The following is a 16,350-nucleotide window of genomic DNA, read 5'->3' on the forward strand; positions in this document are numbered from 1 at the left end:
TCACCCCCCGCCCCAAATCCCATCATTCGACTCAACTGACCAAACAATGAAATATTAAAATGTTTTAATTTGGAAAAACTGAAAATAAATGAAACATTTTGATAAAACATTAAACACACAATTTTTTTAAAACCAACTCTAGGTAAAATTGTTATTATGACAGTAAGAATTGGGGGAGCAGTTCATTGAAAACCATTAATTGAATGGAGTCCCTTTTCTGTTCACAAAATTATCCATGAACAGGCTGCAATTCCTATGAATGTGTATGTTCATAGAATCATAGAATATCAGGGTTGGAAGGGACCTCAGGAGGTCATCTAGTCCAACCCCCTGCTCAAAGCAGGACCAATTCCCAACTAAATCATCCCAGTCAGGGCTTTGTCAAGCCTGACCTTAAAAACCTCTAAGGAAGGAGATTCCACCACCTCCCTAGGTAACCCAATCCAGTGCTTCACCACCCTCCTAGTGAAAAAGTTTTTCCTAGTATCCAACCTAAACCTCCCCCACTGCAACTTGAGACCATTACTCCTTGTTCTGTCATCAGGTACCACTGAGAACAGTCTAGATCCATCCTCTTTGGAACCCCCTTTCAGGTAGTTGAAAGCAGCTATCAAATCCCCCCTCATTCTTCTCTTCTGCAGACTAAACAATCCCAGTTCCCTCAGCCTCTCCTCATAAGTCATGTGCTCCAGCCCCCTAATCATTTTTGTTGCCCTCCGCTGGACTCTTTCCAATTTTTCCACATCCTTCTTGTAGTGTGGGGCCCAAAACTGGACACACTACTCCAGATGAGGCCTCACCAATGTCGAATAGAGGGGAATGATCACGTCCCTCGATCTGCTGGCAATGCCCCTACTTATACAGCCCAAAATGCCGTTAGCCTTCTTGGCAACAAGGGCACACTGTTGACTCATATCCAGCTTCTCGTCCACTGTAACCCCTAGGTCCTTTTCTGTAGAACTGCTTCCTAGCCATTCGGTCCCTAGTCTGTAAGAGTGAATGGGATTCTTCCGTCCTAAGTGCAGGACTCTGCACTTGTCCTTGTTGAACCTCATCAGGTTTCTTTTGGCCCAATCCTCTAATTTGTCTAGGTCCCTCTGTATCCTATCCCTACCCTCCAGCGTATCTACCACTCCTCCCAGTTTAGTGTCATCTGCAAACTTGCTGAGAGTGCAGTCCACGCCATCCTCCAGATCATTAATTTACTCATTGTTCAATGTGAATGAGTTTCAGCCTATGGAATACTTGTAAAGGGTCTGCTGTGAGTTATGGCTACTTGCTATTCAGGAATATTCAGGAGTCACACTATGTGGTTGGTCACATGGTATCATTTCTCTTCCTTGACTGGATGATCATAGCTTCAGTAAAAACAGGAAAAGGGGGGTGAATAAGGATCTTGAGGTTTGATTCTCTCAAGAGGTTCAGAGAAGTACTTGCAGAGGGGTTGGGGGAGGGAGAGAGAGTTTTCCCATTAACATTTGTGTAAATAAAATCGGAACCTTTTCCATGAATGTTTGTGGAAAGTGAATAAAGAGAGAGTGTGAAATGGTCAAAATAAATTTATTTTCCTGCACTATTCACTCAGCTCCAGTTCTAATCTAATACAGAGTTTGTTGTCAAAAATAAAATACCAGGGCAAAACAAGAACACAGGCCTGTAATACTCAGAAAGTCAAACAAGACATCCCAGTATGTAAATCATTACTACAGTACTTTGTCTCCTTGGCTGTTCTTAAGAGCACTGGATGTATCTTTTTTCCTTTAATGCCCATCTCAGAACCTGCAGCCATTTTTTCCACCTTGCTTTCCCCATATTTAAATCCACTACCGTTGAGAAACAAGGGCCATAATTCTTCCAGGCAGGAGAAAAAAAAAAAAAAAAGTGTATGGAGTCTCTCTCCAAAGCCTTCATTCACTACCTCTCCTTGAATTTGGGGCAGGTTCAGACTAGCATCTCTCCACCAATCCTTTAGTATGCTTCTGGTGAAGCAATTGCTGCACAACACAATTGCAAACCTACTTCTTATAGTGGAGTTCTGTGTTTTCATGCACTAGGGGTGAATTCATTCCTCAAAGCATCATTACCAGCCATCTAGCATACTAAAGTATCCTAACAGGAAGAAGGATATGCACAAGGATGAAAAATAGTAGAGAACAAGCCAGTCCAGAGGCAACCTTCTTATAAACCTGCTTCCCGCATCCCACCCCTAGATTCTCATTCTATTTCATTCACTTTTATGTCCGATACAAAAGAGTAATACAAGAAGGGAAACAATAATTCTGTATGTTGACTGTGCCTACCTTTCAAAACAAAGCATAAATATGCAACATGTCATCTTCTAGCCATAATCTGGAATATCTATTTTTCATTACAAAGTGCTTTGCCATGTTCAATGGATACTGCCAAGTTCAGAGCCATTTCTGAAAACTCATTTCTTCACCAATGCAACACGCAAGCATTTACATTATTAAAGCAGTTATTTTAAAACTAATAGACCTTTGTATGGTGGAAAGGGGTAGTTTTAAATTGTAGGATGTTGTCATGGACCAGCACATGGGCAGGCATGCCTAGTGGTCAGAGCTGAAGGCAGGAACCAGAGTCAGAAATTGAGCAGAGGAGTAAGTCAGGGAACAAGGCAAGCACAGAAGACATTGCAGCTCCAGACATAAGTGTTGAGCAGCCACTGGCCAAGTGATATTGCTGGGTTTAAGAGCAGTTCTGGCAATGCCGCTCAGTCAATCAGGCTATCTGACTGATTAGGGATTGCTTCTGAGGTTTGCTAGCTGATCCCAGGCCCAGCTGCAGGACCTCTTTCCTGACAGAGGACAAGTAATTTTATTTTTTTAAAGTTGACTACATATTTTTAGTCCAGAGAAACAAGAAATGGTAGACCAGTTCTTAATGATTGTTTCTCTCACTGCCAACTCAAGGTTGGCTCCCACTATTTAGTCCCAGGTGTTTTTACATACCTCAGGACCAAGCAAAATAATCACAATTATTAACCATAGCTATTTTATTATTAAAGGAATAACATGAAAACAAACAAGACAATATGAATGACAGAATACAAGTGATAAGCTTGTTAGTTCCATTACAGTCTCTTTTGTATGTTTTTCTGTGGACATTTTTTAAATAGAGATTATACCTTGGGAGTGAACCTGCCTTTGGTGGGTCATTTTTCTCTTGGTAAATTAAGACCAAAATATATTGTTTCCCAAAATTACCATGAATTCAGTTTTAGTATCTCATTAGATATTTAAAACAGATTATATATGGCAAAATAATTTGTTTAAGGGCAAGTAAAGCCTGTCTCGTTAATAACCTAAACTGTATATAATTGGGCAAAGTAAGCAACCTAAACTAAACCCTATGAAGTGGAAGAAAATATTTAAATTAGTTACTTAGAAGAAGCCATTTAGGGAGTTGTCTTAAAACAGACTAATTAAAAATATTAAGAACCATGTCCAATTAAATCCCACTGTTCTTCTGTTTACCAATGTTTCACTCCTGTCTCCTCTTCAGGAATACATGGTCAAAACATATGGTGATTAGCAGGAGAAACTGTTAATCTTTTAAATTGACACAGCATTTCAGTATTCCAATAAAAACATTACAAGAGCTATAAATCCAATCCCTTGGCAGTGTCTTAGTTAATGTTCTCTCACCAACACATGCTGAAGTTTTGGGGAGGTTTTTCCTTGTCTGTCAGTGGCAGCTTGCTTATAGAGATGGACGAACACGCGCTCACTTCAGAGTCTTTTATATACTCATATTTTCCTTAAAATTATTGGAAAAACATCTTTCAGGTTTGTTTAGATTCAAGCTGGTTGCTGTCACTCTCTCATTGGCTCCATGTTTTCCTGGGTAAGTCTTAGGAGCCTCCTCATGTTGTGAACATGTAGTTCATTAATGGACATTTCTTTAATTGCCTTCGTTTTAACTCTTTCTATTCAGTCCATTCTCTAAAATATTTTTTCAATTTTATTGGAGTTTGACAGGTAATGAAATTCTGTTTTCAAAAAGTACAAACACACACTCTTTCTTTGTATAAAAGATTTTCAGTTCTCAAAACAGTCTTTTAAAATTAAATAATTTTTAGAAAGTTTTTAGGTTAATTTGTTGACTATACACAACAGTTTTTGGAACGATGGTTTCTCTTGTCTTCCCTAGTGGGGTAAAGGTTTACTTGCACACTCCTAGTAATTATTTTATTCCCCATTAATATAAATATTCTATACTTAAATGGCTTCTTACTTCAGTAATTAATTTAGCAAGGTTATTAGGTACATAAAGCATTTTACTATTTATATAGTAATGATATTAGGAGTTTTCATTTAGCTAACGTATTCGCAAATCTGCATTTAACAAAGGTGTTTGTCATTTCAACGTTTAAGAGTCAAAACATTTTAGCCTGCCATTGTTTAATGCTTTTTGGATGTGTGTTGTCTAGTTCTTGTGCCATTTCTGTTTTTAAAATGTTAGAAGCTCTTAAAACTATTGTTGATATTATTTCTACACTGCCTAATTCCCCTTAAATCTGATCCTACATTTGGGTCTTGGCCGGCCTTCTTTATAAAGGCAGATGCAAAATAACTTAATAATGCTTAATATCTCAGGGGGTTCTTATCCTCTGGTCCTAATTCCTTGTCATTCTTTCTTAAGCGGGCTGATCATTTCCTGGAATATTTATCTGCTGCATAGATGCTTGAGAAGTATTTTAGAGCTATTATTGCTTCACCTGATAGTTTTACTGTATTTCTAGATCTGCCAGCATTTCCACTGGGGCCCCCTATTTGCACAATTTTATAGCTCACCTTTCTGACCTCTCCCAGCTTAAGACTTGATGGCTTACAAGATAACCAATGGAAGAAAGTGCCTTTCACCTTTAAGTCACCGGTTTGAATGTTGCCTGGTAGAGATGAGGAGGTTTCCCACCCTGCCTGAGTGCAGCTCAGATTAGGAAAGAGGGGTGGCAGTTCCCTGATCCTCAGCCACACAACCCCAGTGCAAGTTTATAGCTGCTTTGATGCAGCTCTAATTTACACCACAGGAGTGAAGTCTCCCAGGGACCTTCCACCAGTGGAAGATCAGGGCACCCCTCCCCATCCTGGACATGCCCCTTTCTCACCTTATGCCAGGAGCCTGGGGGTGGCCGATGCAAGAGGCAGCAAAGACATTTCTACCAGCTTTATGGCAGATAGTTCCTGTACACAAGGGAAATTCTCACTGGTTATTTCCAGCTGTTTTAAGGCCACTTTAAAGTGGCCTCAGTAACTGGAGAATCCAGCACCAAAAGTCAGAAGTCATCACTCTTACTCCTTCCTAACGAAAAAGAAGTGTGGAAAGTTTACACTGCCATCCCCTTTGTTGTAAGATACACAGGTGACTTCACTTTCCAGGATGATCTTTCAGCATCATACAGGAGTTCTAAATTCACCACCCACCCACACTTAATATATTGTCCCAGTTTCTGAAAGTCAGGGCAATTTCGATTCCAGGAATATTCCCTTGTTGGGAAAGAAATAACTTGACTAAGTACACAGGAACTTTAAAAACAAAAACAAACACAACAGTGAGGGTAATTAACCATTGGAACAACTTACCAGGAGTGGTGGGACATTCTCCAGCACTCAAAGCCTATAAAGCAAGACTGGATTTTTTTCCCTAAAAGATATGCTCTGGCTCAAGTTATGGCTTGATGCAGAAATTATTAGATGAAATTCTGTGGCCTGTGTTATTCAGGAGGTCAGAGTAGAGGATTAAAAAAGAGTCCCTTCTGACCTTAAATATCTACTATTCTTACCTAATTTATTTACAACAGGTACACACTCTTGAACTGAGACATCAGATGCCAAAGACAAGAGCCACTTAGAAGTCACAAATAACTCAAGAATTCAAGCAGACAGCTCTGTGCGTTCAAACCTTCAGCTAGCATATTTCTCTCATAAACATTGTCCAAGTTGCTCCATGACTATTTTTACTACTCCAAAACCACATTCAATCTTTTGTTATGACCAGATACTTGGACTGTTACTCCAGAAAATCCCTCATCCACCAATGTCTCAGTCAAAAAATCATAGAGCTGGGGGCTAAAGCATTGGGCAGGTGCAACACAAAAAGCTCACTTGAGTTTTATATAGTTCTTCCTCACGCATATTATTAGGCCAATTTGGGGTCATTTGACCAAGGTATTCCTGAGTTACAGCCCCTTCCAAAAACAAAAACACCACAACCAACCAAAAAAAAAAAAAGTTTCCTTTTGCTGTCTTGTACTGTTAAACTGAGGGGTACTAATGACTGGATGAGTCACAGACTTCTTGGTGGCTTTGAACTCACCATTCAATTAAGGATAAGTAGGGCCCTACCAAATTCACAGTCCATGTTGGTCAATTTCACAGTCATATGACTTTAAAAATCATAAATGTTATGATTTCAGCTACTTAAATCTGAAATTTGATGGTGTAATTGTAAGGAGTTGTGTGGGGGTGGTCCACACGGTTATTGTAAGGGGGGTTGCGGTACTGCTACCCTTACTTCCGCATTGCTGCAGGTGGCAGCGTTGCCTTCAGAGCTCGGCAGCTGGAGAGCAGAGACTGCTGGCTCGGAACCCAGCCCTGAAGGCAGAGCTGCTGCCAGCAGCAGCACAGAAACAAGCATGGCATGGTATGGGATTGCTACCCTTACTTCTGCGCTGCTGCCTGCAGAGCTGGGCCCTCAGTCAGCAGCTGCCACTCTCCAGCAGCCCAGCTCAGAAGACAACAGCGCAGAAATAAGGATGGCATGGTATGGTATTGCCATGCTTACTTCTGTGCTGCTGCTGGCAGAGCGCTGCCTTCAGAGTTGGGCGCCCGGCCACCAGCCACTGCTCTCTGGCCGCCCAGCTCTGAAGGCAGCACAGAAATAAGGGTGGCAATACCATGATTCCCCTAAAATAACCTTGCGACCCCCCTGCAACTCTCTTTTGGGTCAGGACCCCCTCAATTTGAGAAATGCTGGTCTCGCCGATGAAATCTGTATAGTCTAGGGTAAAAGCACACAGAAGACCAGTTTTCAAGGGGGGGGAGGAGGGGGAGAAAGAACCAGATTTCATGGTCTGTGACACATTTTTCATGCCTGTGAATTTGGTAGGGCCCTAAGGGTAAGTTAATGACAAGCCCCCACCTAAGACAAAAGGAATTTTGCAATGAGTGACCAGAATTTGCTACAATTTGTGAGGTATGGGTGACAGTTGTAGGCTATGTACACACAACAGCTTAGGTCGGTAGAAAAGCTATGTCGCTCAGGGTTGAGAATAAGGCCATGTCTACACTAGCGAATTTACAGCGGCACAGATGCACTGCTGTAAGATTACTCGTGTAGCCATGTTATGGCGACTGGAGTTCTCCCATTGACATAATAAAACCACCTCAATGAGCGGTGGGAGAAGGTCTCTCACCAACATAGCACTGTGCACACGAGTGCTTATGCTGGCAAAACTTATGTTGCTCAGGGGAGGTGTTTTTTCACACCCCTGAGTGACATACATTTTGCCAACATAAGTGGTAGTGTAGACATAGCCTTAGCCACCCTGAGCGACTTAAGTTACATCAATCTAAGCGCCAGTGTGGACAGCACTATGTCAATGGGAGAGCTTCTCCTGCTGACATAGCTACCTCCACTCATGACAAGAGAGCTCTCTCCCATTGGCTTAGAGCATCTGCACTGTAGCCGTAGCCTTAGGGCAGGTCTACACTTACTTCCTGGTCCGGCTGTAAGCAATCGATCTTCTGGGATCGATTTATCGCGTCTTGTCTAGACGTGATAAATCGATCCCGGAAGTGCTCGCCGTCGACGCCGGTACTCCAGCTCGGCGAGAGGAGTACGCGGCATCGACGGGGGAGCCTGCCTGCCGCGTCTGGACCCGCGGTAAGTTCGAACTAAGGTACTTGGAATTCAGCTACGTTATTAACGTAGCTGAATTTGCGTACCTTAGTTCGAAGTGGGGGGTTAGTGTGGACCAGGCCTTAGTAATCAAAGTCTTTTGGGGAAAGAATTAGACACGTGAATGCTTCCTGGAAGGAAAGAGGTTTAAGGGGGTGGAGGAGTAAGGTATTAGGGAGAGAGGGGTTTGGGGCTGCAGTGAGGGGGGATAGATGGTAGGGGGAGAGATGGTAGGGGCTCTGGTGAGGGAGGCATAGCAACCCCCATTTTTTCCAGTGCACCCCAACAGCCCTGCAGCCCAACCTCCCGCACCCACAGCTCTGCCAATGCAGTCCAAAACTGCATGAAAGCTATGTGTTGGAAGAATATTAATTAGTGAATGGGGCGGGGAGGTTCATGGATGGCCAGAAAATATGTGTCCTGTGTGGCTGTGACCAAATGCACCCTCTGTTCATGCCCTACATACCATTGTAATAATCTTTGTACAAAATATGCCTTGTGAGGTATCATTTGAAAACTAATAACTCACTGGTCAATAATACATGGTGAAATGTGCATAGTAACGTTATATGTAAAGCTATGAACATAAGCTGAAGTCATGACTGAAGTGTGTTTACCAGACAAGATTGGGTAAACCTGTTTCTCAAAGACAAAAGGACAAACTGACAACCCTGCCAAGTGGCATCAAAGGTGATGAACAATCACCTGTCAAATGGCCATTCTTTGGCAAGGAAGGGGGTAGGAACAGATCGAGCTGCATTTTAGCAAACACCGTGGAAATCTTTCACCCCCAGTCTACTTGTCTCTGTCCTCACAGTGAGAATGAATTGCATCTAGGGGTCAACCCTCAGGAAAATGCATTTCAAAGGGTGACAACTATAGAAGTGAGGGACAAAAACACTGTAAGGTATCGCTACCTATCCCACATAAGATGAAAACAGAAACAGCTCTCGGACTTTTCGGAGCAGATCCTGGCCTGAGAATTTGGTCAGCAATATTACCGGGACACAACATGTGGTAAGGGATTTCACCTTGAACCAAGTCTATCTTGGTAGGTTTTAGTAGTAGGAAACATTTTATCTGTATTTCTCTTTTAGCTATTTTTCTGACTTTAATACCTTATAATGGTACTCACTTAAAATGTATCTCCTTATAGTTAAATAAACTTGTTTTATTTTTTAAATCAAAACTTAGCTCTCCTGGGATAAGAGGGAAGGTTCTCTCATGAATTGGTAACTGGTTAAAAGATAGGAAACAAAGGATAAGAATAAATGGTCAGTTTTCAGAATGGAGAGAGGTAAATAGTGGTGTCCCCTAGGGGTCTGTCCTGGGACCAGTCCTATTCAACATATTCATAAATGATCTGGAAAAAGGGGTAAACAGTGGGGTAACAATATTTGCAAATGATACTAAACTACTCAAGATAGTTGGTGTGGAAAAGTTAATAAGGAAGTGTTATTTACTCCTTCTCATAATTTCATTTGGTGACCCCTAGTTCGTGTGTTAATAGGCAGCAGGTTTAAAACAAACAAAAGGAAGTATTTTTTCACACAACACACAGTCAGACTGTGGAATTCCTTGCCAGAGGATGTTGTGAAGGCCAAGACTATAACATGGTTCAAAAAAACTAGATAAGTTCATGGAGGATAGATCCGTCAGTGGCTATTAGGCAGGACGGGCATGCATGGTGTCCCTAGCCTCTGTTTGCAAGAAGCTGGGAATGGGCGACAGGGGATGGATCACTTGATGATTACCTGTTCTGTTCATTCCCTCTGGGGCACCTGGCATTGGCCATTGTCGGAAGACAGGATACTGAGCTAGATGGACCTTTGGTCTGACCCAGTATGGCCGTTCTTATGTTCTTACTCCAGTGTTGAGAACTGTGTGGGTAACTCCATTTTGGGTAGCAAACTGTTGTATATTGATCCCCATTAAGAGGAACAACAGACCTAAGATATCTCGACATTCCAAGAGAGGGCTGGACAGTGCAGAACACATGTTTTGGGGAGGAAATCCAGGACTAGATTCGGGTCCCTCTGCAAGTTGTTCCTAAGGCTGGTGGAAGCCAGAGTGTGACTGATGTGTGGCTGGCAGGCTGCAGCTATACACAAACACTCAGGGTTTTACTTGCATACTAGAAGGATGTTTGTGAGTGGCCTAGGTGACAGCTACAGCAGCAAAGCATTGTGAGGCACCTGAGTTTGCAGCACAGGGGTGACACAGTCCCTCACTGGTCTGGATTGCACACCAGAATGTCATAATAGCATAGAAACATTACAAGCTCTGACATCTCACTGTTTCTCAGAGATGGGGAACATCTACTGGACCAAGGCACGGTCGGCGCAATCCATTAGGCGACCTAGGTGGTTGCCTAGGGCACTACAATTTGGGGGGCGGCGACCGTGGTGGTATTTCGGCGGCGGGACCTTCTGCCGCCTCTGTGGGGGGCAGCATTTCGGGGCGGGACCTTCCGCTGCCTAGGGCGGCAGAAAAGCTGGCGGCGCTCCTGGACCAGGGTCAGAGGATGTCTCTCTCAAAACATAAAATTGTCAGTGTTTTGGAACTGAAACTCCATCTGATTCCTCTCACTAGCCCTGCCACAAACTCCACCCTGCAATCATTCTGAAACACAAGTAGGAACAATATTCCACTGTGACATAGTTGTCCTTGACTCCAGGCACTGCATGTGAGTCAGGTTATAGGAGGGAAGGAACATCAACAGAAATATTTGTATCATAGGGAGTGAAGACCTCAGGGAGATGTGTTCCCTGCTTATGGTGGGGGGCCTGTGTACAGTAGTGGGTAGGGGGAAATTAATTGAATGTGTCGGGGGCATGGCTGGGGAAGTACGCCAAAGTAGACTGGTATGATGTAGCTGATGTGTGTGGGGAGAGGGAGGATGGAGGACTCAGGATGCTAATTGTGGGACATGATATATGTACAACTGCCTAAGTGACTACTAACACCTGCCAACAAATATACACGCATACACATATAAAGCCACTGAAGTTCCTCGTGGTTCTGTTTGTGTGTGTGTGTGTGTGTGTGTGTGTGTTACACACACAGGAACAGAACCACGAGGAAATTCAGTGGCAAACAAAAAACAAACAAACAAACAAAAACCCACCCTACACGGACACAGAGTTAACTACAGTTGATGGTATGTCATCCCCTTGCAGAATGTGAGCAAAACTCAAACTTCTAAAAACCAGAAAATGTAACCCTAACTCTGTCCTCTTTCAGCAATGCCCCAACACACTCTGTTAACACACATACCTTGTACATTTCAGCAACTGTGGGGCTGGCAAAGTAAAGCTCTTTCCCTCCTTTTACAAACCATTAGCTGGAATCCTCTTGGTGAGAGCAAACACAATTAAAGGACACAAAGGAGTTGGGGAGAAAGGTTGCCCACTCCACTTTTCCTCTACCCTCTTAGAGCAATGCCTCAATAAGCACACACGCACACGGGCCCTTGGCACGATAAGATTCAGGAGGTTCTAGATACTCGCATACACTCATTTGGCCAACTCCCCAGAAAGAATACCACACATGTTCAATTTAAAAACCACGTCACAGTTACAGCTCCCTTACCTTGAGGGTATGTGTCAAGCTGTCTAGAGCGACTCACGTATGAGTACCAACCTCAGGACAGACTGTTAAGAAGCAGGACACAAACCCCAAACTGGCTATGAGCTCTATATTTAGATTTCACCAACTAAACATCAAGTGTGAACTTCTCAAGCACTATAACTGCCTAAACATGGAGTCACAGACAGTCCCTGTGACACTCTGTACCTCAAAGAAGCATTCTGGAACCCCCATATCCACCACTTTGATATTATGGTATGTACAAAGTATGCCTTGTGAGGTATCATTTTAAAAGTCTCGATCTGCTAAACATTAAAACCCTGTTGGATTGTATGTGAAGTTATGAAGTATTGCTATATGTATTACTGAAATATGTTATGAGGTTGGGAGACACCCACAGCCAACCTTTCAATTGCAATAAAGGACCAGGCAGACATGTGCTTATGGCCTATTAAAGAGAATCCACTCTCACTCATCCCAGAGACTTCTCAGAAAGAGCGCACGTATGCAATGGAGACTGCTTGACCAAGGGGGACTGCCTGATCCCCACGTCACAGCAAAGTTCTTTCCAGCAAGCTGGAAGAAAATATAAAAGAGGGGAAGTGACATCATGACTTGGCCACTCTCCCAACTCAACTCTTGGAAGGAACATCTGGAGGAAAAAGACTCTGAACTGTGGAAGAGTGGTCCCAGGCTGAAAAGGGAGTCCAGTCTGTGTATTGAATATCTGAAACCTGCTTACACCATCTATCAGCAGGGCCAGTGGAAGGATATTTTGCGCACTAGGTGAAACTTCCACCTTGCGCCCCCCCCCCGGAGCATCGCTTATTATAAACTTTCAAAAATAAATACAGTGGAGTCACATCTTACGCGGGGGTTAGGTTCTAAGGTCAGCGCGTAAGAGGAAAATCGTGTATAGTGAAAATTACCATAAAGTACAGTACACACAGGGTACATTGCATACACTAGAACAGGGGTCCTCAACCTATGGCACGCGTGCCAAAAGGTGGCACGCAAGATGATTTTTTTTTTTTTAATGGCAGGCTGCGGGTCCCAGCCGCCACTGAGCCCGCTGCCGGCCTGGGGTTCCATTCACTCAGCCGGCAGCGGGCTGAGCGGGGCTGGCGGCCGGGATCCCGGCTGGCAGGAGCCGGCGGACAGAACCCCAGACCAGCAGCTGGGGTCCCAGCCGCCGGCCCCGGTCAGCCCACTGCCAGCCGGCGGCTCCGCTCAGCCTCCTGGCGGCCTGGGTGAACAGTCCGGGGTTCTGTTCACCCAGGGTTCCGTCCGCCGGCCTGGGGATCCGTTCACCCAGGCCGGCAGGAGGCTGAGCGGAGCTGGCAGCTGGGACCCCGGATGGCAGCGGGCTGAGCGGGGCTGGCAGCTAGGACCCCGGCTGGCAGGAGCCGGTGGACGGAACCCCAGAGTGGTTTGCTGCTTACCCCCAGTAGGGCATGGTGAGAGACAGCCCAAGGTAGTGAGAAGAGGGCACAGTGGTCCCACAATCCCAGGTTGCACCCCGCGGATACCATCACAACTATTTATTTTGTTTCTTTTTTACAGTGCAAATATCTGTAATCAAAAATAATATAAAGTGAGCACTGTACACTTTGTATTTTGTGTTGTAATTGAAATCAATATATTTGAGAATGTAGAAAACATCCAAAAATATTTAAATAAATAGTATTCTATTATTGTTGAACAGTGCAATTAATCATTTTTTTAAAATATCACCATTAATCGCAATTAATTTTTTTAATAGTTTGACAGCCCTACTTCTAGCCAAACCTATAATAAACTAAAGATTTATTAACTGAGAAAAGAAATGAAAATTTTTACAATGTTAAAGCAGGTAAACATACACACAAATGAGTTACAGTCCTAGGTTCCAAAAGGTAAGATGCTGCTGTAATATGCAAGCTCTATATGTCCTTTAGGGCTAACTCAGGCTACGCAGCTGGGGATCTCTTGCTTATGCTTAGAAATCTTGCCCTCTCCAAGTCCAAGCAGCATAGAGGTACAGTTTCTTTCTGTCAGGAATTTTTATTTTCTTCCTTTTATTTTCTTAGAGTTCAAGCTAATGGGACAAGTCCCCATGCAGATCTCCTCTTTATGGGTGTGGGGGGAGCAATCAAAGTCCCTTGTCCTCTGATCTTCTACAATGATTTGTCTGGTGTCTATGGGCCTTCTTTTGTTGGGCAGGAGATATACTAGTTTACCACAGGAGGTGTTTTTACACTTGTTAATGCTTCTCTCCTGCCTGGTGGCTTTACAGTTTTAGAACAAACCAAGACTCAAGTATTATCTTATACAGATATTATAAATGATTAATGCTTGCAGCAATTTACAAGCATTTCATAAAGTCTAAACACTAAACACATTTGCATAAACTTAATACTTATTTTAAAACGGTCACACACCTCAAAGTAATCCATACATGTGGTTATATCACAAACATACCTTTACAAAGCAGGGCCAACGACTGCCTCCACTGCCTTGTATTGGCACACCTAACACTCTGACTGCACCTGGAGCATATGCAAATAATTCCCATTGGCTCCTACCAGCTCCAGGGGAACAGAGGGAAGGCACCGTGGTTAACTTTAATTTTGTTAGCTGAATTCCTCTGAGGGAGGATGAATGGGTTGTAAAAGGAGGTGGTGAAGAGTTCCTACATTTCAGCAACTTGGGGTTGGCAGAGTAAAGGTGTGTATTTTAATGGGGAATATTGGGGCAATGCTGAAAGAGGGCAGAGTTAAAGTTGCATGTGCAACCTTACTCTGCATTTCCTGTTTCGGTTTAGCTCAGCTCAACCTTCTGCAAGGGGACAACATATCACCAAGCAACCTTAACTCTACGTTTAATGTAGGTAGTGGGTTTTTTTGCCATTGAATATATAATACTGTAGTGCTTATCAAAGGTTCTGCCTTGAGACTTCTGGAGAACGAAGCTCTCTCAATATTAATAGCTCAGTCCTCTTGTAGGGGTAAGGTGGCAATTGAGTCTCTAGGTCCATTCAGTCTTTGGCTGATCTGCTGAGAATTCCAAAAAGGCTGCCAGTGCCCTGCCCACTGGGGTAGTGGTGTTTGTCTGTCTACTGGAAAGTGGACAGAAGAGGCACCATCACAATTACCTGATATAAGCATACACTATTTTAAAGTTATTCTTCTTTCTTTCTTTCTTCCTATTGATAACTAGCTAATGTTGGATAAGCATAGGAGAAATACTCTTATAATAATAAACTAGTACACCTCTACCCCGATATAACGCAACCCGATAACACGAATTCGGATATAACGCGGTAAAGCAGTGCTCCGGGGGGGGGGGGGGGCACTCCGGCAGATCAAAGTAAGTTCAATATAAGGTGGTTTTACCTATAACGCGGTAAGATTTTTTGGCTCCCGAGGACAGCGTTTCGAGGTAGAGGTGTATTCTACACTGCTATAGCACCTTCCATCTGTGGATCTTAACGCACCTTATAAACACTGAGAAATCAAACCTCACCCCACCCCTGTATATTAGGCATAACTGTTTCAGTTTTAAAGGTATGCAAAGACAGGCACAGAGAAATTACGATCTAAATTTCCCACTAATTTGACTACCTCTTCTTTTGAATGCCTAACCTGAGACACTTAAGGTTGGATTTCCAGCGGTGCTAAACACTAATAACTCCCCACGAACCTCTTTACCCATATCTGTGCCTTCAAAACAGCCTCCTTAAAGCTTTTTAAAAAATGTTATATCCCCACTTAATAAACAAAACTATCAAAGTATTTTTCATAAGTTACAGTAACATTGTCCAACTACACATAAGCATGTCCTTTAGGAACAGTGTAACCTACCCCAACCAATACTTGCCCACAGAACTTGTTACATGTGCAGCAAAATAAATGTATGTAATAATACGAGTATTATTACTGAGTAAATGTCAGTATCTATTAAAGAAATAACCTTGACAAAATAAATACATGTTGTCTGTACCAGGTGCAATAACCTGACCAACCATATTAAATCTTTGCCTATGTATCCATAGAAGTGAAATTGTCCTGAAAGAGCTACTGATGCCAAACATTCCACTCCCTGCTTAAAGAATGTGTATTTATTAGGCTACACTTTACATTTTACTACAGTATTTTCTTCAACAAGTTTGTCTGTTGTCTGAGGTAACATACAAGAGAATAAAGTCACATTTTTTCCTCAGTTTACATCTGATCCCAAGAGAAGGGAGAGCTATTTTTCAATCTGCCCCTAAGGAAAAGGGTGCAGTATAAATTAATCCTTCTGAAACGGGTGAGGTGGGCCTTACGTAAGGCTTCTTAGTTAATTCCCAGAAAAACATTAGAGATAATACCTGAACATAAATCTTGATTGACAACCATGAAAATATGCTGACGAAAGCTATGATGAACTAAATACAAAACATTAAGTTCATCCTTAGGCCAGTTCACCCTTTGACTTCAGTGAGGTTATAACGAGAATTAATTTGGCTTTAGCTTAATACATCATTTTGGTGAGATTTTAAATGCAGGAGACTCAAAGCAATGGTTCAACAACAGTTGGTTCCATGCACATACATACGTGTTTAAAATCTTTCACCATCAAGATAATATTCTGCAATTCTATACCACCTTCCATCAAACTCAAAGTATTTTATTGGAATTAATTTAGCCTCTCAGCATCCCTGTAAATTAGGAAGGTATAATCCCGTGTTTTACACTAGATCAAGGAGAGCTGGCAAGCCCTATTCTAAGAATTTTGGTTTCCCATCCCTAAATACAGCAGCTGTTGTAACATGAGGAAACGGTAGTGTTTATTTATACATCATTTTAGAAATGTTCTTCC

Source organism: Emys orbicularis, chromosome 3, assembly GCF_028017835.1.
Source record: "Emys orbicularis isolate rEmyOrb1 chromosome 3, rEmyOrb1.hap1, whole genome shotgun sequence".
Classification (NCBI taxonomy): domain Eukaryota; kingdom Metazoa; phylum Chordata; order Testudines; family Emydidae; genus Emys; species Emys orbicularis.